Source organism: Haliaeetus albicilla, chromosome 8, assembly GCF_947461875.1.
Source record: "Haliaeetus albicilla chromosome 8, bHalAlb1.1, whole genome shotgun sequence".
Classification (NCBI taxonomy): domain Eukaryota; kingdom Metazoa; phylum Chordata; class Aves; order Accipitriformes; family Accipitridae; genus Haliaeetus; species Haliaeetus albicilla.
Window position 1 is genome coordinate 17,580,049 of NC_091490.1, and position 20,236 is coordinate 17,600,284.

General features: G+C 42.4%; 1 long non-coding RNA gene across 7 annotated transcripts in view; it reads right to left on the minus strand.

Moving 5' to 3' along the window:
- The window catches only part of LOC138686406 (uncharacterized), a 173,326-nt gene that overhangs the window by 12,345 nt on the left and 140,745 nt on the right, over nt 1-20,236 (minus strand). For 6 of the 7 annotated variants that reach the window (XR_011325752.1, XR_011325756.1, XR_011325754.1 and 3 more), the window contains 3 exons: nt 19,165-19,322; nt 18,963-19,082; nt 13,615-13,952 (listed from right to left, as the gene is read on the minus strand). This is a non-coding gene — a long non-coding RNA (uncharacterized lncRNA). Of the gene's footprint in view, nt 1-12,370; nt 12,475-13,614; nt 13,953-18,962; nt 19,083-19,164; nt 19,323-20,236 lie in introns of those variants that run through there. The other variant, XR_011325753.1, reaches the window with a different exon arrangement.

A 20,236-nucleotide genomic window follows, 5' to 3' on the forward strand; every position in this document is an offset into this window, starting at 1 on the left:
TAAATATCAATTCACAACAAGTCCCCCAGGATACATTAATTCTGACTTTTCATTTTCCCTAGGCTGGCCCTAGTGACGTTCATTATTTTGACATCCAGTGATACAAGTTTGGGTGCCAGATTGGTCATTCAGCTCATCCTTTGACCCATGCCAGATTGGTACTGAGGGTAAACTTGGTTCTTATCCTTGTTCCTGAGGGAAATGAATGTTCACAGCTCCGCAGGAATCGGCCTTTGAGAGGCTGAGCAAACATTGCTGGTGGGATAGGGCCGCCTTCATTGGGAAAGCAAGGAGAGAAAATTCCTTCTCAGGCACAATTAGCAAGCATTTTAAAGCTTTCTGCCCATCACTTTTTAAGTAACATACTGTTATGATCTGTCGATCAAATCAATGTTCTAATGCTATTTTAAAGGCAAATTTTCTTTTTGACATGCTATCCATTTATCTGTCTGTTTTTCTGACTAGGGTCACACACCTCACGCATCAAGCTTTTTTAGCTCATGATGCTGCATATGACACATAATTACCCATTGAATACAAAAGATAGGTCATGAGTGGAAGACGGATCAGTTCAAACCAGTTCAGAATTGCACTATGCTAGTCATTTTCTTCTGTTGGTTATTTTATTGCTACAGTCTTAATGTTGCTTGAACACACACTTCTAATGCATTAATTGCTAAGAAGAACTCTGTAAGGGACTCTAGTTACCATCATATCTTTTGAGTAAATCATTAGTGAATATGCTCTGGCACATGTTTGCAGCTGTATTCTCCAGCAACTGTTCTTGGTATGGAAAAAATCCCCAGCATATCTTAAAAAAAATCGCTTTGCATTTCAAGCTAGGAAATCTCTCTACATTCCATCTGACTTATGGATTGTGAAAAGCTACCGTAGTGAAAAACAAATCGTTGGATACATATCACATTGAAGGTTTATATGATATATCACTCAGCATGGAGTCTGGCTTGATTTACTTTGCACCCAAGCAAAAGAATCTGAAACGAAAATAGTGCTTTTCCATTCCTTCTATTCCCTGCAATATTCTGTCATCCTTAGGAAGGTAAAGCATGTCATGAAGTCACTGTAGGTTTGCATTCAGTAACTGATGGCAGGATAAAGCCACCTGTCCAGGTGGATGGTACATGGCAGCACAGGTGGAACTAAATGTCTCATTTCTCAGTTCATACTCAATTCAGAGAGGATTGTGGATCTTCCTGTCTTGCAGAAGAGACTAGGGAGCTAACGGGGAGAACAGCATCTCCGTATCCACTAACCCTTGCTCTGGTTTAGAGACACCAAGGACCTGCTGTGATTCAGTTGGGAGTGTAACAAGGACTACAGTACTAGGCAAATTATTCACTGTGTGACATTTGGGAGCTTATAAAATGTTAGAGAATCTTTAAAATTATGCAAATGAATATATTCATACAATATATTTGGCTGTATTCCTGGCCTGTATTATTTTCCTGGGTTGGATACCTCCATCTCCAGCAGATATTCAGTCCTTAAAAGGCGTTGACTTTTATTTTATTCTATTTATTCTTCTGCCATCTATTATTCTAAAGAGATGTAATGGATCAGCCCAGATGCATTTCATGTTGTGAGGAGAGGGAAGGAAATAGCCCCCAAATCATCTACAGTTCAACATTGAGCTGATATTTGTGGAGATGAAAACTTAGTCCACAGCATTTTTACCTTGTGATTTGGATTCCATGGGCTAACAATCAGCTTCGAAAATCTCATCATGACACTGTTTTCAAAGTCAAATAAGGAGTGTCAATGAGAATACACCACCCCCAAGTGGCTCCCCTCCAGCTTCATAACCCCAATTTATTTTTGACATTGCACCATAAGACTGAAATGATTAATCTATAATAGATTATCTCACAAATCTGCTACAGAAGAACAGAGGATGTGATTTGCTCAGGATTTGGCACACTGGCAATGGCATGTCATGGCAAAGGGTTTAATGAATACTGTACAACAGAAAAACAAAATGGGGAGAAGCTTGGGCTATTGGAGAGGGAATTTCACATGTTGCGAGGGAACCCACCTTCCAACAGTCACATTGACTGCCGACCACTTGATTTACTACTAATATTTGAGCAAATAATTTCCGTCAGCTTTCCAGAAAGACTTCTCCAAGCTTAGATGTTCAACACAACCTGCCTTGAGCTTGCATTTCAGAAGTGCTAAGTACCTATAAAATAGAAATAGAGGCGTTTACCCCACCTTTGCAGTTGCCCTATGGGGTCACAGGATGTGTGTTATAGAAGTGCAAAGTGTAGTTATTTGTGAGAAGTGTTGAATGCCTGGGGGAAACACAAACAGCTGGATGGCTACACCATGTACTTGTGCTACTAAAAGTGCTCACCTTCATTTCAGAGAGTAAAGGATGTTTGTGTGGAACCTGCTGTATAATTTACTGTACTGTGAAACATTTACCATGGATAAATTTCAGCCTATGGAATCCAGTTAAAAAGGGCAAGTATATTTTTTTTCTTGGACATGAATACCTTTTGTACCAAACTTAGAAGCCAAAAGCTATGAAAACAAAATGAGAGTAATGTCTAAGTTGACAGGCAGCATTTTCTGGTGACACTGAAAACATATTTGCCAGTTAAAAAAAGTTATTGCCCTTTTCTCTCATTTTAAAAATTGCTTAGGAACACTAGAAACTTGAGAAAAAATTCTGTCACCTGTGTGACCTCGGCCAAATGCTGAAGAGCAATCATCCACCTGAGAGTGGGACGCTGCAAATGGAAGGCAGAGTAAAGCATGGTTGTACTGTTATTGCCATTCAATGACACCTTCCTGCTGCTAAATTTCCAATTCTCTTTTTGCAGTATCTCACTATTTACTAAGTAGCCTGAGATAAATATGGTGCTCTAACCTCTATTTCCGCTATCTTCAGGGAGATTTACCTGCCAGTCCAGGCTGTGCTTTCTGGCATCAGAAGTTGAACAAAGTTCTCCTTGTAGTAACGGAGTTTATTAGTCTGCAATGCCCCTTCCCTTGACCTGTTGGGACTTCTCTTTTCCTAGTGCTTCTGTCAGTCTGTGGCCTTCTGTGTGGGGCCAGCGAAGGTCTCAGTCTCCAGACACTTAGGCCAGAACCAAGACTAATAATTCATTTTGTGTGCACCATCAAGCAGCAGTTGTCTTTAAATTGTTGACCCAAGGCAAAGGTGCAGGTCAATGGTATCTCTCATGGAAGTACAGGAGGATGGCCGTCTGTAAAACAAAACCCCACAGATTGGTGGCAGCCTAGGAGGTGTCAGAAATGGCTCCGGGGCCAGGAAACTGCCCCATGAGCCAGCACTGTTAATGGACAGCTGTGGCAGACAACATCAAGACACCTGTATGCTGTTATCTTCACAGCCTATCAAAAGGAGATGTTAATAGTTTCATATTAGCTGGGGTTTTGTCCCAAAGGTGTGGGCTTTCTTTGGTTTTGTGTCTGCATGTGTGTGTGGGGGTGATGGCAACTTTTCCCCTTTTATCTAACAGCCTAACAGACTGAAGCTTGCCTGGGTAGTGCTGACACAATCCAGCTTCTGTAGCAATGGATGACATAGCAATGCACAACACGGGAAAGTAAACAAACCCAGGAAAATAGGGACGCTGCTGCCACAAATCCTGGGGAGCTTGAATTTAAATCCTCCCCCCTCCCTCTGTTCAGGCCATGCTCCTCCCTAGAGACATCAGGAATTGGGTCTTCCCCTCACACTTACCCAAGGTCCAGGAACGGGTTTCACTTCTCTCTGCTGAGCCATCCCAGCCAGGAAGTGAGTTATACCTTGAGAGTTATGTGGTATTTTTGACTTGGTTGACAGCAAAGGCAGCATTAATAGCTAAAATTTAGAGGGTAAGCCCAACAGTACTTGAAGTTTGGGGGGTTGATGCAAGTGGTTCAGCTTGACGCAAATTTCTTTCCAGGCCATTTTATGAGCATTGCAACATATATTGTCTCCGTCTCCACATCTAGGTGCTCTTGACCATAAGCTGAGGAGGTCTTGCCTGCAGACCAGGGATGGTGGGGTGCCCAGTGGCAGTGATTGTCTTGGAGCTTAAATTTACTATATAGGGTTTCACACTTCCAGTGGGAAGTATCAGGGGGTCTTACCATCACAGAGAACTGAAAGCATCTGCCTCAAGACAGGAGTCAGGGCAGGTCTAGGTTGGGGGTCTGGCTCAGAAAATGGAGGGCAGTGGGGTTTCACTCCTGGCTATGCAAAGCTCTGAAATCACTTCCTGCCTCGTGCCTCCCTTCCCACCCATGGCACCACGGAAGAGCTGTTGTGCTTGCCAGGTGCTTAACACCTCTCATGCTTTGTGGTCATATAAATGCCAGGAAAACCCAAACCCACAGAAGTGGACATGAAAAGCCAGCATGTAGATCCTGGTCCCAGTTGGGCTGAGAGCCCATGACCTGCTCCACCACTGCTGCTTCAGGCTCAGGAGTGCAGGCGAACGGCAACACCAGTTGCCCTCTGCAACCAACTGCTCTGGGCCTGTGAGTCCATGGATTTCAGGGTCATGGCAGTAAGGTGTAAAATGTAAAGGACAGTCTATTTTCCAAACAGGCAGTCTGACATCATCTGGGTCTTTCCACAGTCCATGCTTTCCTTTTTTTTTTTTTTTTTTTTTTTTGTGAAAGCTAGTAATCATAGGAATAAAGTAGTTGGATGAACTATAATTTACAATTATGAACTCCCCTTGCCTGGGTATTTCTAAAGGTAACAACCATAGATGCTGAGATGGCTGCACTTCGGACAAAACAAACGCTGCAACAGCAATAACAAGATGTAGCTGTAACAAACCTGTCAAAGTTCATAAACAAACACTCATCCATTTAATCACTGATTATTAATCCAATTCTGATCTTCAGTTACCCAAAATGAACTGTTTAAAAAAAAGTGAGATTTGTTAGTCTAAAGCAATGTTAAAACATGTCCAAAAGTAATGCATTGGTTTACTGTGGAACAATCCATCTGTTATTACAAGAAAATTAGGACAGGAAAAATAAACCTTATCCCATGAAATCAGCCATATGAGAGAATAATCCTTTTGAAACTCTGCCGCCCCAAAATCCCAACCTGAGTGCCGAAGGAGGCAGACAAGCGTTAATGAGCAGGAGTGCAGCCTTCACCATATTCCTGCCCTGTAAAGCAGCAGAATTACAAAATGGATGGGCATGAAAGAAATTACAGTTTTGCTACAGATATCTGCTGCTTAGTGCCTAAAAATTTAGTTTAAGGAGCCTCTCAATCTGCGTATGGAAATGAGTCAACAGCAGAAGCACTTCTGACCTGCTTGAAGATTTTTAGCATCATCTCAACTCTTCCAGAAATTAAAACCTTTCCAAGTTAATAATTTTGTATGCTTGGACTTCAGTTATTTCTTTAATCAAAACTGTATATATTTCGAATTTGTCAAATGACTGGACAAAGCAGTGTTAAAAATTCAACTGCACTAATTACTAGCTGAGCAGCATAAAAACCTCTGAATAAATGTCAGTCTAGGAGATAAGCTCTTATCTTAATCTAATGACTCCACAGACTTAATTTGTCAGGCCAGCCTAGTTGATGAAAACCAGGTTTCTATTCTCCAGTGTTAGCAGCCACATCTTTCCAAATCTTTGAAGTTGGATAGTAATACCATCAGTGTCATCCTGCAAAAATCTTGTGACCAAGCCAATTTCATTCCTATTGTCCTGTTACACTAATTAAAGTTGTTTTACCCCCATTGGTCTGCAATAGGTGAAAATGAAGCCAATTTATTTTTAGATTTGTTACATACTGAGATAATCATTCTTGCCCCCCAACCCCCTGTCAACAATGTGTTAATATTTGCAGCACTCTTTCAGTATGAGAAAGCCAGGCTTTTTAGCAGGGCTCCACGGACAGCACAGTGCTATCCCAGGACAGTTCCCGCAGTGCAGACAAAGTGTGCGAGTGTGTGTGTTTATTTGTGTAGAGAAGAATAATTTCGAGCTCAGGCAATGAATGTGATCTTAAGAGATGATTTTTAGGTTTTAGAAGTTCTTTCCTAAAGGAGCATTTGACATATTTAGAGCTAAATGCGCCAAATGTTCATATTGTTTGGACAAAGTGGATTAATAAATAGAAAAAAAGAAATTGGCTGCAGTCAGTGTTTCCAGTCCCTCAGTCTTCAGCTAACCCTTCTGACAGGAACCCGGCAGGCCTTTTTATGCACAGTGCCCCATTTCAAAGGATACCTTTTAGCATGGTATTCTTTATCCCAATCCCAATATTTAACCAGGGATATGATTGGGTTTGAGGAGTTACCTGGGAGGTGAAGTTTATTCTGATGACACCCAGGAAGATTACAAGGTAAAAAAACTTGAGGAAAATAATAGGGTTAGGGTGAGATCTACTGAGGCAAATCAGGGAGGCCAGGGGTCAGTCCTCCCTGCTGCTCTGGACTCTGTTGACATTATTAACTTTATCAACATTAAATATATTGAGCTGGATACTTGCTCTGTTGTTTTGGGTTTTCTGGCAGTGCAACTCCACTGACTTCAACAGTGTTTCACTGGCATACAAGCAGTAAAACAGACTGGAGAATTAGCCACCTTCTTCTAGTATTACTTCAAAATCCCTGATGCCCAGAGCTGATGACTCCAAAGCCCACTCTTCTCCCCGGGCTGGCAGGAGTGCAGGGTCAGAGGCAGCACCATGTGTGTGCAGCACAGGTCATTCTGTGATTTGTTCTGTAGAAGCATTCACTGTCTGGCTGTGAGCACCCTCCTGGATAATATGGAGTTAATCGGTTAGATCACAAATGTCCATCCTCTTGGGTGAGAACACTGCCTCCTCTCAAATCTAGCCTGGGTAGGACTGCAAGGGGACCACACAGGTCACATGCTGGCACATCTACAAAAGTATTCAGGAGCTGGCCCACTTACATTTTCTCTTTCAAAGGCTCATGTGTGAGCATGGACACCCAGTTTGGCATCTGGCTCCTCCTGGGTGTAATGTGAGTTGGGTGTCAACACTATAGCAGTCAAAGCCTTTGAGCCCATGCATGCAGGCCATGTTGCCTAGTAGGGCTTCTTCACCTGCAGCACTGCAGATCCTCGACAGGGGACACACAGAGGCTGGGAAGCAGGGTGGGAAGCTTTGCATCCACAAAACCTTTAAATCAGAAAATGTAATTACCCCGGCTTGATTGGGTTCTGCATCTGATGTATACAATGGCAACTTCAAACATCCTGGCTAGCACATCACCATTGCTTATGGCATTTTCCTGTCAGCTGAGGTCCATAATACGTTCTCCTTCCTTTTTTGCCCACAGCTATGCAAAGGAGCAGAGTCTGCGCAGTGTTGTGTAAAGCGCTCGTGGTTCCAAATGCGACCCGGAAGGATGGGGCTGCTGGATAAATTAGAGGCAGATTTCCACAGATATTTGAGCACCTCTGGATATAGATCTCTGCCTACTTCAGGTTTTTAAAGCTTCCAGGCTCCTTGTTGCCATTGGGAGTTGGGAACACATGGGCTTTTGAAAATCCCAAAGCTTGAAACACTGTTAAGCACAGTTGCCTGTTACTTCCTCAGATCAAGACAACTAAACTCTTTGAAAGCACTGGGCTGCAGTCAGTACCTATCTAACCTTCTAAACACTAATAAACATTTGGTGCATGGTCTGCAAGCTTGAGGCCTCATCTGACCAAAGCTTAGATTATATCCATTGATTTCATCATGGAAGTGATGGTCCACTCCCGAACATGCCAAATTCATTTATGTTAGGGCTATGGCCTGGAATGGCTTTTTTTTTTCGTAAGAATTAATGGATCCTCATGTCTCCTGCTCTGAGTCAGAGTTTTAAATCTACAGGCCATTCCCAACAGCCGAAACAGAAAATGAACGCATTGAAGTGAAATTTTCAAAGTGACATTTGAATCCCCTCTCTCTGATGAAATCCCACCTATTGATCCAGTCAAATGACTGCAGTCTCCATGGGTCCATCCTACAAAGCCTCCTTGACCAGCTTATTACTGCAATTCTTTAGGTGCACTGGGACCGTCTTTCAATAGAGGACAGGTGCCAGCTAATCAAGTGGAAAAATGAAAACTCCCAGAGATTAAATCCTAGTCCTGGTGAAAGCCATGGCAAAATTCCCATGGAAATCAGTGGCTACATGTATCTTAGGACATTATCTTAAGTCTGAATTGCCATTTGAATACTGACTTCCTGATTTACGCAGTGGGTTTGACTTGGAATAAACTAATTTACTGCCCTTTCCTCGGTACCTTGAGCATTGAAGGGCCTGGCTTACATGGGGGGCATTCCCCTAGGGGTGATGTAGTGGGATCCAGCTGGCTTGGGTCAGACTGTCCATGCTCCAGGAGACTTTATGGTTTCATGGCTCCCTTTGCTTCTTGCATAGCCTCCACCACTTGCTCCTGTCATCCCACTACAAAAAATGTAATTGCTCTGGTCTGCAAAGCACCCCTGCTATTTCTAGGCTGCTGCTTACAAGAACAACTTGGGGCGCTGAGGAAAACTGAATCCATGTGAAAGAACAAAACTGGGTCCTTGGTGGAAAAATGTTGTGACTCTCGATTGGAGGGCTGTGGATCCAGATCAATATTCCTAGCAAAGGGAAATAACTCTAATCTCAATACAAAAAGGAGTGTGTCATGGTGAGATACAAAAGTATGGGGTTAGCTGTCAGGCTCGAGATTGGTCTTGATGAAGTGCCGACAAGCCAATAATGAGCTAAGGCCCATGGTGAGACTGCAACAAGCTGGGGCCACTTGGCTGGGCTAACTGAAGTCCAAATGCTGGCACCACTGCTGGAGGTAGGACAAGCATAGTCAAAAGGAGCAGGATTTCTTTCTTGATTTGCAAATAGAGTATCACAGTTCATACGCCTTGTGTGCAGGTGTGTGGCAGTGTGTGCTAATGCACATGCCTTGCTTTGGCTTTAAATGGTCTCTGACTATAAAAGTTAATAGCTTTGATGCAGCATTCCTAAAAGGAAGTGTTAGTCAATTTTGCTGTAAGTGTTTGAGCGCAACAGTCTTAATTCAATGTGTCAGATAAGAGAAAATCATGTTGGCTTATATTTATGATTTATCACTTCTATCTTAGCACTAGAGATGTTTGGAGAGCAAACTAACTCTTCAGTTTGTGTTTTGCTTTGCTTTGTTTTTTTATCCATCTAAGCCTTGCCAGGCAAATCTGTAACACTTCTATACCAGTGTCAAATCTGCCGGGGAATGGGTGGGGAGACACATCTGGAATGCACTGAGGTGGTATTTTGGTAAGTCACAGTTTATGTGACTTAAGGGCAGGGCAGAGATCTGAAGATAGTCAAGAAGTGAAGACAAGTTCATGATGGATAGCTGAGGTCCATGCTACTGCATAGGTCAAGGAGAGCCAAGCTGCCTTGCCCAGGGGAGCACTGATGCCTGCTATTTCATGGGGCCCTTGGGCATATTCGGGATTCTTAAACTGAGATTGGAAAAAGGATAAGCCTGGACCCTCAAGTGACTAAGAACCACAGAAAAGCAAAGAAACTTGTACTGAATAAAGAAAAGGCCAGAATGCAAGCTATTTGTTCCAAGGTAAAAGGGACCAGATCATCTCAGGAATTTGAGTGCTTAAGTGTCTTTGTTTAGGATCCTGCCCAAATTGCCTTTGATGACCTGGGCCAATATGGGTGGAGAGGTCTCCCTTATACCTACAGACGGGCTACCAACTCTCCAGTAGCACGGAAACAAACAGAAGAACTGGATGTGCCATCTTGGTAATTCTACCATCTGGTCGTGACTGCTTTTTGAGATTGTTACTTGCATGGGGCCAAAGTGGGTAGAAAACTGTTTGGGTTAATCTCAGTTGTTCCAAAACATGTTATATGGTGATTTAGAATGGCTGCTAAAATGTTTGTATTAGACTCTTGCTTTTATAGTAGCACTGTGCAATACAGAAAATGAACAGCTTTGTGGAGATAATATTGGCTTCCCCCATGCAGGATGCTCCCTCCTCTTTCATTTTGGCCTTGATAAGTGCACACCAAAGATTTTCCACTTCTGTTTCAAAGGGAACCTCCACCCACCCACTAGTACCAATAACTATTTCCTCTGGTCTTCAGAAGCTGTTATGGGCTCAAACACCTTCCCTGCACTCTTTGGGAGAGAAGGCAAGTAATACAGGAGCAGCAGAGCTGCACTGATTCTTGGGACTAACAGTAAAGGTACCCAGTTAAAGGATTTAGCGGGGGGCCTCAGATTTGCCTGCAGAGTCCTGTGTGTCTCTTCTCGCGATCAAAGCAACTGTGAGAAATTGTGGTTTTCAATTCATTTTTTTTGCATATGGGAAAGAGGATGGCTTTGTGCAATGGCTGTTTAAAAATACTTCAAAAGAACTTGAATCAGTCCATGGCTGCACTATATACAAATTAAAATAATTGATTTTTGGCAGCCTTTTAGGAGATCTATAAATTAAAGGGATCACATTTCTGATACCTTTTGGGGGACTTTATTTTATGTTGACTTTCAGAGTGCCCTCCCTTCCAGAGCTGGAAGTCAGCCACCAAACCAGAGAGAGCTTCTCCCTTTCATTTGCTCTGCCCTCCTGTCATAGGAGTCACTGGGTCTCCTTCAGGAGTGTCCATGGTCATGGTGGGTCCTGGACCCATGCCAGCTCCACACCCTTCCCTTTCATTTCTGCTTTGAGAACTTTACATTGAGAAATAGAAAATGCCCCAAACCTGACAAGAACCACCTCTCTGGGGACTTAGTTTCTCTCCCTTTTTCTCCAGTAGAAACTGATACCCTCACCCAGTTTGTGTTGCACCTGGGCTGTCCCCATTCTGTGCACTGATGGCAATGGGTTCAGCTCTATCTGTGATGACCTAAAAATAGCACTCAATTAACATTGCATTTCAAGAATTGGAAAATTTCCCAGAAGTCCATTCTTTCTTCTTTTTCTGTTTCATTACATTTTACAGTAATAATACACAAGCCTGTAGAAAACATGACGGGTAATGAAAAAATGTAATTAATATAAGCAGTGTAAAGCATTTTTTTTCCCTCTGTTGTCCTTGCAGAAAATTACTGCTTTAAACTGAGCAGGATGTGAAAATGCATAAAGCAAACAGTAATATGCTGTGGTTTGTAAATATCTTATGCAAAATAGTTAAGTCAACTGCTGTTTATTTTTCTTACTTTGTGTCACAAGCTCTTACTTTCTTTTGTTCATTACTTTTCCCATTTGTTCTCTTTTGGGGGCTTGCTCTCTTTCATCTTAAGGAAGCCACTGGCTTAACTATATTTTTTTCTGCTACAGCTAATTCAATCAAACATACAGGACCAGGCTATTCCATCTCTTCTTACCATCTCCTCCTGTTTGCTGGCTCTGAAATGCAACATATACTGCAGAAGTGTAGTGAGCCAGGTCCTCACTATACTGAGGATCTGCTCTCATTGTTTTGGGCTTAAAAAAAAAAAAAAAAACAAGGAAAGCACCCTTTTATCCTACAAACAAACAAGTAATTATCCCAAATCCTGCAATAGGTTTATGACAAACTGTAGCATTCCTGACTGTTACTGTAGGATTCTGCAGTGTTTTTACAAGGCTGCCTGGTCACAGTTCTGGAATGGGCTGTGAGCAATATGCAGTCAACATTAACTAGGATGGCATGGTATATGCCAGCTCTCCTTGGGATATTTCTCTCTGGTTATCTGTAGAACTTGTAATACCCAGCGATATCTGAAGGTCACAGTAGAGTTTCTGAGCTGAAATACAAAACAGCATTCCAAACACATCTTCTGTGGCCAGACAAGAAACTGCTTATGGTTTATTTTCCCTCCCCCCTCTCTGCAGCTGACATCCAGCATTAGTTATTGTTTATTTTTGTCTTGTTCCTGGTTCTAAAGGTTTCCCTTATGGCCCTGGTTTATATGAACTTTCAGATATCACTTGGGGCTTCTCTGCCTCATCCCCTCTGATGTAGCTGGTTCCCCTGTGAAGGTAGGTTTCCCCAGCTGAAGATCTGTGCCTCTCTCCTGTGGCATTCTGTGCAGCCATTTGGAGTCCCAGATGTAGGAAATGAAATAATCCACGCTCATACAGTCATGAAAGTGCCCATCTGGCACACAGGAACATCACGCATTGGAAGCACACAAGCGTGAGCTCACTTTTGTTATGGCATTTCATAAACAGAGATGCAGTGAGCCAGCAAGTAAGGTCCTTTGGATAATAACAATCTTTTCCACCACACGTTGTGTTTAAAAAATAGGGAAAGAAAAAATCAAGACAAACTGGAAAGATTTGCTCTGAGGCTTCTGAGGAAAAATTTCTACTTATAAATGTTTCTTCCCAGTGGCCTGCTGTACTTACACCTCTCTGGCTCTCTCCTGCTCTCTATGTAGATGTAAGACAATGGTGACAGTTGAAACGTAGCCAGTTAACTCTTAGTTAGCTCTGAAAGATCTTCTTCCTCGCTGTTCAGTTAAAGAAAGGAAATATTAGATCATACTTACAAAAGTGAGTTCTATAAAAACAAATTGCATGTTACTGCTTTCTTATCACTACATAAAACTCACAGAAACAGTCTAATAAATGACCTCACCACTCAATTTTGAAGTATACAAATTAAAGACAGCAACAGATAAGCCAAGAGAGATTAATGTACAGTGTGTGCGCCTGTATGTGTGTGTTTGCATGCCTCTATGAGGATATACCCATATGCTGTTGACATTCAACCTCTGGAATTATAATTAGGGGAAAAGGCAGATGTGTAAATTCATCTTGCTGGGCAGCTTATATAAGTTGTGTGAGTCCCTGATTAATTCAGGACTTGAACACTATTTACTCCATGACACAAGGTTTCTGTTGGGATATGTTGGTTAATAAAGGGGTGGAAGAATATGAGGAAACAATTAATAGCTTGAAATGATAAACTAAGTTCAACACCGGTAAGTAAAAAGCAAGCTTATTTATATTATTTTAGCTTTGTGAAGTAATTGAAGGAAGACACCCTAGGCATTTTGTTGGATGTCATTGCATGCTGCAAAGAAATCTTGGGATGTATTAAACTTCTCAAAACCCCCACCATTAGCCCTTCTGACAGTGCCGGATCTTCAGAGGGATTGCTCCTCAAAGGGGTGAGATTTTTGAGGTCAGGGAAGAGCAGAGAGAGTTGTCAGGTCTCCTGAACCATTGCTGGAAAACCATGCCTGTTCCAAAGTGGGGCCTGGGCCTGCCGGGGGCAGGGGCGTGCCACTCCATGGTTTATGAACATTATAAATTATGGATAATAGTAAAAGAAAAATAGTCTCTGCATTTTACATGAGACATTTTTGTGTTGTATTTGGCAAACAATATCTGGTCCAGGATATTTTAAATACTGAGTGCTAAGTTGGGAAAACAATGAGATGTTTGTAAATATGATAGACCATTACAATATACTGCTTCTCATTTGAAAAGTCATTTGTGCAAGAAATGATTATTGACCCATGATATGTAAATGATTGAAATGCAGAAATTAATATTTGGGTCAACTCATGTATTTTTCAACCATGAAATGAAAAGCTCAGTATTCACATTCCAATTCATACATGAAAGCATTACAGCACTATTACTTGGCTATTGTATTAATTTATTATTGTCTTAGTTAATGATATACAGAGTTATATCTCTACTTTCAAATGAGGAAAAGGCGTTGCTATGCCACAGTAATGTTTCAGCCCAGGAATGTCCCTTGTTCTGGACTCTTCTTGTACTGGTGACAGTAAGCCAAATTCACAGCTGATGGAAGCAAATAAACAGCACTGCTTGCATTAAGGAGGTTTTGACTCTAATATACCTTAAACATTGCACTAGGAGGACTGGCTCCTGCATTGCAGCTCTTCTGTTCCCACTGGGCTTGATTCTCATCTCCTTCACGTGAGTTTTATATCAGTGTGATGCTCCTTATTTACTGCAATTAATCAAGAAATATAAATCAGCACAGGATCAGGATCAGTGCATTTAGTACTCTGAGGTAGTTGTCTTTTAGTCTCTTATTCTAAGGGGTTTTGTTTCTGCTCCCCCCTCCTCTTTCCCTGCGCCACGGGGAAGTCAGTGGGAGTGTGGGGTTTCTACCGGAACTCGTGGGAGTGCACATTCGTCCTGAGGGAGCTGCAACAAGCCCTTCAGCCCAAGGTGACTTTCGTTACAGTGAATTTAGTGCTCATGACACATGCCAGGTTGTTAGTTCCAGAGACTCACGTGCTCTCTTTCTCCCTAGAAGGAGTGTCCCAGGACCTGGAGCAACAGTTCAACCTTAGTCCATGCTACGCTCTGTCCCCGAGGCGGCGAGAAGGCAGCCCCGTGACTGCCTGCGATGAGATACTTCATCAGCTACTCAGTGCAAAGGTGCTCGGCTGAGGTTATCAATAAGGGACAAGCTGTGCAAGCTAGACCCACAATATGGTGGCCTCTTGGGCTATTATCCGTTACACTTAAATTCCATTGGTTAGCAAGCTTAGCTGGATTGAGTCTGATTTAAGGTCAAACATCCAAATAATTCATTAGTATCCTATAAACTGTGTGCTCCATCTTCATGGCTTTTTATGCAAAAGTAAACAATGCCTCATTCTTTGTGCCACGGGGTATTGTATCACTTGATGGGTCTATCTCCTTAAAGAGATGCATAATTTAAATACAAATAAATGTATGAGTGAAACCCATGTAGAATGATATTCGAGATAGACAAGATGAAGAAGAGATGGGCAAAACAATTTAGATAATACCCAAAAGCAAAGCATCACAGCTAAATCAGGATTAACCCATGAAGCATGATGTGTTTCATGAGATGACTTTGGTGTAGTCTAAAAAGTACAATGACTCAAATGAATTAAGCAGGGCAGTATTGTATCAGGGTTGCTCCAGTGTTCATACCTGTCAATTACATATTGGGTCACACCTATGAAAATGGACCTGATTTTTTTTTTTTACTACAAATATATATAATTATATTTGCATATATTTTGTAGATAAAACATTTTTAAAATTTATTTTGCATAAACAGTTTTATATTTTAGATACAAGGTATTTTAAGCAGCTTTAAACGGCAATAGACCCAGCTCTACATGGCTTGCAAGTCCCAGTATAAAAGCATGTTTGGGTGGTGACGAACAAATGTGGCTACCCCAGCACTACATAAAATTGTGATGGAGATGAAGCAGAGGTAGTGGTAGCATTCAGTGATGTAGCCACTGCCCTATGGTGTGATTTAGAAACTGCCCACACTGGCCAGCTGTATGGGAGGGGTGACATCCTCTTGGTCCTGCCCAATTAATCATCCTCTGGTTTTCTTAGCCTCTGATGCAAAAGGCAGACCCAAATGACTAGTTCTGGCAATAGAGGCCCTACTTGACAATAAGACCTCCCTTTGATAGAGGCATGATTTGGTTTTAATTTTCTTGTGGCCCATTCATTTATTTGAGGCTAATGGCTGACATGAATCCCAGTGTTAGGAGGGAGAAGCACAATTTGTACTAGCAGCCTAAAAAAGATGGCATGTCCACCAGGGATGGCAGGAACAGAGGGTGCAGTTTCTTGTTGCTTTGACCACAGGGGAAGACAAGGATTGGCAGAGCCTCTCCTCAAAACCCAGTGCCTTCCCCCTGCTCATTTGGAGGGCAGCATCAGCTGAGAGCGCAGCCGAGGTGTAAGCGGAAGAACATGTGCTATTTTGCAACGGATTCATGCGGGAGTCTCAAACCGACAAGGTGATGATTACTGTGGCCCCAACTAAGCACAGCCTTTGTTTAACTTTACTCGTATGAGTAAGCTAATTGGCATCACTGGGCCTGTATGTGTGCTTAAAAGTTATGGCTGTGTTAAAATGCTTTGGTGGGTCAGGGAATAATGGGTGTTTAGCACCTTGCAGGACACTGCCCTGGGAGCAAGCCTTGCTGTGACTTTCTGCAAAGTAGGGGGTGAGCTCTGAGGGCCTGATTTTGCTCAGCCTGTTGTTGCACTGCCCCATGCGCTCCACAGCCGTATAGTGCTGGGGTTTGTCGAAATCATGAAACAACATGCTGTACCAGGGCAGCCAAAAACAACAATAAAATTAGCAGGAGCCAGTCCAGCTGACTCTATGAGAAGCTGCAGAGTTTCAAAATTAATCTTAAATTTACCTCTAACCCTGAAAACAAAACTAATTGCAGAATGTAAGGCTCCTGAACATGTTAGGGAACTTGATGGGAATACCTCAGAAAAAACACAAACACTTTAGATAAAGCCCCCATTTTAATTGTATCAATTCTGCCAATTAATGATAATGGAAGAGCAGTCCAATTAGCTAAATAGCTAATAGTTTTATCAAGCAGAGGCTGGCAATTTAAAGCAAACAAATTCTTTCTAATTTTATCCCCTTGCACACCAAGATGTTTAAAGGATAATGGGGGATCCAATAAAGGATATTGCTCAAATAGAGCTGCATTTAAATCGCCTAATGGCTTTAAGAGTTTTACCCCAATTAACAAAGAAGAAACATGAACATTCAGTGACTTCCAGCATAATATCTAAAAATCTTCATTAAAAAAATAACATATTCTCCAACTAAGGGCAGAATGGAAAACATCACTGACTTTTCCCTTAAAAACACTGATTTGCCCCAAAACAAAGGCTCCTCTGTAACAGCAAAAGTATCAGAGAAAAAGGACTCTCCTGTCTAAGCCTCTGTATATAAATCATCTTCAAACTATGGTCATTAGTTTTAACATAACTGTGGATTTGAATAAAGGAGATTGACCTATCTAACATATTTAAGACCAAATCCTACCGTTACCTAAATCTGAAATAAGTTAAGGCTATTGAAGAGAATCAAAAGCCTTTTCAAAATCAATAGCCAGAACAAATTCCTCATGATCATAATTTTGAGGATAAAAAATCCATTAAAGTGATGTCTTTGATTGCTATTAATGAAGCAATCTGGAATAAATCCAGAGTGATCCATATGGATAATCGAATCTCTCATTTTCTCACATTTTATAGGGCTCAGATTTGGGGCCTGATTTATATGACAGTGATGAGCAAGTCTCCATTCCTTTTGACACTGGGCTGTCCAGCTGGGACAGTCGATGACATGGTCTCTGAAGAGAGCTAGAGGAGCAATGCACTTGATGCTCAGAGAAAGAAGAGCTCAAATAAATCAGCTTCCAGCCTCCACCACAATCCCCAAATACCTCTCCTCCACTGCAGGTCTTGTGGAGGTTACTGTGGACTGCAGAAACCACCAAAGTGCTGCTAATTAACTGGTACAAACCTCCCTCCCTGATACCCCCTCATCATTCTGAGGTGCTTGGCACTCTCACTGCCCTGTCACGCTCAAGCAGAGACAGGGATGTCACCCATGGGGCAGAGGTGGCCTCTAGGAAAGCCTCAGGTAAAACCTTTGACTGGAGCTTAGCTGATTTTGGGGGGAGGTAGAAGGACTTTTTCTTCACTGTTAAGCTCCTGTTTCCCCAGTTAAACAGTAAGAGATTTAGGCTCCTCTCACTTTTTTAAAATAATGCCATGAACCCAGAGGCAATGCCCCGCCTCAGTCCTGGAGCCGTGGCCAGGCCACCTCATCCTGGGGTGGGGTGGGTGCAGAGGGGGCCCTGGTCCTCCCTGTGCCCCCCCCCCGCCCCCGCCACCTCAGGAGCTTTACTGCTCTCCTCTGCCTTATTCTTTCCAGACAGGAGACTCCAGCACCTCACCCCTCAGCACCAATTTGATGGCCTCCAGATACATCCTAACCAGTCTCTTCACCTACTAGCAGTCCCCCCTTTCCCTGCACACCTTGCTGCCAGCCAGGCCGCCTGCTTGAGCCAGCCTGCCTTCCTCTCTCCCCTTGCCCCTGTATCTCTTCTTCTCCCACCTGGCTATCATCTTCCCTCGTGCCTTAGTTTCTCCTTGTAAAGCTGACAACCCCTATTCTGGTTCCCTTGAAGTGGCTGAAAAATTTGCCACACATCCCCAACAGATTTTGAAAATTTCAGCAGAAAACCCTTAGTGCTAGAAAGGAATACAGTTTCCATTTGTGACTTCGCTTTTTTGCTGCCTGTAACATCTCTCTAGGGTAGGTACCCACCTCCTTCACCTTCCCCTAAAGTCAGAGTTGCCTGTGGCCTGGAAACTGTCACATCCCGCAAAATGCTCCTGGCCCTATGCCACAAGGCCAGGACTTGGCCCCCAGTCTCTGAACAACACTGTTTCAGTCAGAATTCAATAAAATACTTGTATTATATGAACCTGGTAGGAATCGATTTTTATTTGAAACCAAATGTTAGGTTTCAAGCAAGAACAAAAAAGTTAGACAGCAGCTCAATATGCTTTGTACGGGTATCACACTAGGTCAGAAAGATTCTGAATTTTCACCTTATTATCACCCTAAATTATATTTGGGTCAAATTTAATTTCACAGGTGTAACAGCTCCTTTTCCTTCTAATCTACTGACGGCACACTGAAGGCGAAAGCTCAGGAGTTTGGGTTTTTTTATACACTTTTATCCAAAGCAGATGCAAAAAGGTGTTTAGAAGGCTGATCTATATGTAAGGAAGAGTTACTAACAGAACCATCTGCCTGTCCAACAGCTGAAATTATATATAAAAGCTTTCACTCTGACTTCACAACCAACTGATAGTCTGTTGCTCCCACCCCTGCAACTCTAAAACCTATAAAACTGCAAGCTGGCTTCTGCTACAAGTGCTGCTTCTGTCATCATGTCAGCCAACTCAATGGATCCATGTCTCAGAGGTGCCTCTTTGTAAAAGGGTGCCTGTGGATGACCAGGGTCAATATAAATAGCTGCTTTTCAATATGACAGTACAATCAGGATAGAAGCTGTCTCCTTTCTACCCTTACTAAAAATGATGTATACATAAAATCCTAGGACCAAGCACACTAGGTTGAACAAAAATCCAACTATTCCAACATTTTATGTCTGTTAATTACCAGTAGTGGATGTTCAGAAGCGCAGCAATCTGTGGCTTAGGCAATCTTGTCCAGACCTGCTGGTAGCTGGGTGGGTTACCAAAATCTTCAAGCTAGACTGGAGGCCAGTTGTTGACAATTCTTGAGAATATACAGAGATTGCTGTTATCATTTTAGAGTACAAATAATTTTTTTCCTACTTTTTAGAGGTCTGAGATGATACCTGCAACTCATCTAAATGGATCCTATTTGTTCTTCATTGCCCACAGCACTGAATAGTTTTCCTCAAATCCTTTAATGGGCTTCAATCTGAGAGGTGAAAGCAGATGCTTTACCATGAGCTTTCTGGAACTTGTGCAGACAGACTAGCTCTGGAAACACCTGCAAAATGTTAAAAGAACTGTTAGGTGAATTGGGAGAATTCGAGGAACCTGAACCAGCACTGGCAACATCAACATTCTCTGCTGGTGATGAGAGAGAAAAACTATTCACTACCTACATTTGCCCTTGCAGATGGGTGTTTCTAAGAGCAAAAGTGCTAAGCCCTGGCATTTGTAGGATGGTTTGGAGATTGTGGAGCAGGCTCCAGGAAGCTTGCCAGTCCCAACACCGCCCAGCCAGGTGACAATCTGCAATGAGCACAGAGCAGCTCCTATGTAAACTAGACATCTCATCTAATTTAAGGGGTATCCATAGACAAGTATTTGGCAGGTTCAGCAGAGAAATTTGACCTGGAAAGTGAAGTGTCTTTCACCTGTATAGAGGCAGTGCCTAAGATGGAAGGAGCAGGGAATGGGGCAGGGTTATAGGAGCATTCGGGGCAGAGTGATTCAGCCTGCTGAACCTGCCTGTCATGGCCCTGACATAGAAGAACTCTTCCACCATGAAGTAAAGCTATCAAAGGTAAGAGGATTTCTTTGCAGTCAGCCAGGGTAAAAGAAGGGATAGATGAAGTTTTCTGCCCAATGTTATTGTGAGTCGCTACCAACAACACTAATGGGCAACACAGCAAATCTCAGTCACAGGATTTTCTTTAAACATCTCCGTCACTAGTAAGCTCAGGGACACAGACTGAAAAATACAAATGCAGTTATGAATTCCATTAGTTTTTCTGAAACCAAAGGAAATTTGCCACCAGTGAACAAATTTTGCTCCTAGTTACAGTGATGTAACTCCAGGAAAGCTAAGCTAACATAGTACTACTAACTCACGTACAGGAAGAATCTGCTCTGAGCTCCTGAAATGCATGTTAGGCTGTGCTGAACAGATAAAACTATCTCACTACATTGAGTAAG